Source organism: Bison bison, unplaced genomic scaffold (assembly GCF_000754665.1).
Source record: "Bison bison bison isolate TAMUID 2011002044 unplaced genomic scaffold, Bison_UMD1.0 scf7180017864322, whole genome shotgun sequence".
Lineage (NCBI taxonomy): Eukaryota > Metazoa > Chordata > Mammalia > Artiodactyla > Bovidae > Bison > Bison bison.
Genome location: NW_011494894.1, coordinates 4,943,904 through 4,946,420, shown reverse-complemented (window position 1 = coordinate 4,946,420; position 2,517 = coordinate 4,943,904). Strand labels below are relative to the sequence as shown.

The following is a 2,517-nucleotide window of genomic DNA, read 5'->3' as shown; positions in this document are numbered from 1 at the left end:
CGTCAAGGCTGTATGTTGTCACCCTGCTTATTTAACTTCTATGCAGAGTACATCATGAGAAACGCTGGACTGGAAGAAGCACAAGCTGGACTCAAGATTGCTTGGAGAAATATCAATAACCTCAGATATGCAGATGACACCACCCTTATGGCAGAAAGTGAAGAGGAACTCAAAAGCCTCTTGATGAAAGTGAAAGAGGAGAGGAAAAAGTTGGCTTCAAGTTCAACATTCAGAAAACAAAGATCATGGCATCTGGTCCCATCACTTCATGGGAAATAGATGGGGAAACAGTGTCAGACTTTATTTTTTGGGGCTCCCAAATCACTGCAGATGGTGATTGCAGCCACGAAATTAAAAGATGCTTACTCCTTGGAAGGAAAGTTATGACCAACCTAGATAGCATATTGAAGAGCAGAGACATTACTTTGCCAGCAAAGGTCTGTCTAGTCAAGGCTATGGTTTTTCCAGTAGTCATGTATGGATGTGAGAGTTGGACTGTGAAGAAAGCTGAGTGCCGAAGAATTGATGCTTTTGAACTGTGGTGTTGGAGAAGACTCTTGAGAGTCCCTTGGACTGCAGGGAGATCCAACCAGTCCATTCTGAAGGAGATCAGCCCTGGGATTTCTTTGGAAGGAATGATGCTAAAGCTGAAACTCCAGTACTTTGGCCACCTCATGCAAAGAGTTGACTCATTGGAAAGGACTCTGATGCTGGGAGGGATTGGGGGCAGGAGAAGGGGACAACAGAGGATGAGATGTCTGGATGGCATCACCGATTTGATGGACGTGAGTTTGAGTGAGTTCTGGGAGTTGGTGATGGACAGGGAGGCCTGGCATGCTTCAATTCACGGGGTGGCAAAGAATCGGACATGACTGAGTGACTGAACTGAACTGAACAGAGAGAAAAATGACATGAGCAGGCTTACATTTTCAGGAGTTACCTAGGCCTTTTTGGAGAAAGAATTAAGGAGTCAAGAGTAGATATGTGGAAATCAGTTGAACTTATTTATTTTTATCTAGGAGAGAAAAGATAGAAATTTGGAGTCATACTGGCCACAGAAGTGCAGATACATGGATATATTTGATGGTTATTTACTGGTTAAATCATTAGGGCTTGATTATAGATTGTTGATAAAAGGTGAGGAACTGGAGAATATGAAGAAAAACTAGTAGGAATCTAGTATACACAAGTGCATAGACAGTGATGCCATCCAGTGAGAAAGGAGATTTTGGAGGCAGATAAGTTTGAGGGGAAAAAACTATGAGTTTTAGACTTTTCAGAGTTAAGATGATTTTGAAATAAATGGGGATACCAGGGAAATCATGGAATATATGGTCTTGGAGCTCAAAGGATCGCTGGAGATATTGATGCATTATGATACTTGAAACTCATGGACAGGGATGACTTAATTCAAGGGCAGCATAAAGAGTGAGAAGAAACAGGAGAGAAAACTGATGTAACGCAGAGTCTTAAGAAATTATGGCACTTTTTAAAGGCCACGTGTGAAAGTCCAGAAGTGAATATAAGTATGTGAATGTGCTGGTTGCAATGTTTAGTACAGTATTGCTGGAGAAGAAGTTAAGTGGGAGTGTACAAGGCAGTGTATGGAGAGATCATCTGGGGTCAGAATGTGGTGAGCCTGGAAGGCTTTCCTGAGCTCCAGTTTCGTTTTGGACAAAGTGGTGAGCCATGCATGAGCTTTGAAGGGGGACTGGTAAAAGGATCAAATTTGCATTTTACACAAATTATTCTGGCAACAGTATGCAAGGCAGATTAACAGTTTGGGAGGCTGGAGACACTGGAATATAAATTAAGGAGCTGTTATAATCCCACAGTGGCTGTGAGAATGGAGACAAGGGATCTGAGAAACATAGCATTGTCTAAGTACTGGGAGAGTCACAGTGGCCTCTGAAACCCAGATGACCTGTGCCATTCAACAAGACATGACATGAGAATTAGGTTCAGAAATATGGGGAAAACAGTTGTAAGCTTTGCTTTGGATATGTTACATTTCATATGCTAACTTGTCCAGCAGACAGTTGGAAGCTCAGGAGAGAAGTTGAGGCCAGTGCTGTAAATGTAGGAGCCTGCGCAGGATTCTTCATTGAAGACATGGGTTTGGATGAAAACTATCTGAAAGCCAAGTTCCCTGTTTATGGGACAGGAGGAGGAAACAGGTTCTGTAGTCTACTAAGAAAGTCAGAGAGTGAGAACTGAGGGAGTACTGTCTCTCAGCTACCAGAAAACAGAGTGATTGAAGGAGTAGGAAGCCCACAATGCCAAATGCTGTAGTATGAGCTCACTGCCTAGACTGCTGGTGCTGTGAGTAGAAGTTACTGATGGGACTTCCCTGGTGGTCCAATGCTTGGGACTTTGCTTTCCAATGCGGGAGTTCAGTCTCTAGTTAGGGAGCTATGATCCCGCATGCCTCAGGGCTGAAAAAAACAAAACATAAAGCAGAAGCAATCTTGTAACAAATTCAATAAAGACTTTAAAAATGGTGCATGTCAAAAAAAA

At 42.6% G+C, this 2,517-nt stretch overlaps 1 protein-coding gene across 3 annotated transcripts in view; it reads left to right on the top strand.

Moving 5' to 3' along the window:
* The window catches only part of HMCN1 (hemicentin 1), a 541,857-nt gene that overhangs the window by 328,081 nt on the left and 211,259 nt on the right, over positions 1–2,517 (top strand). The gene's annotated exons all lie outside the window — the stretch shown is intronic.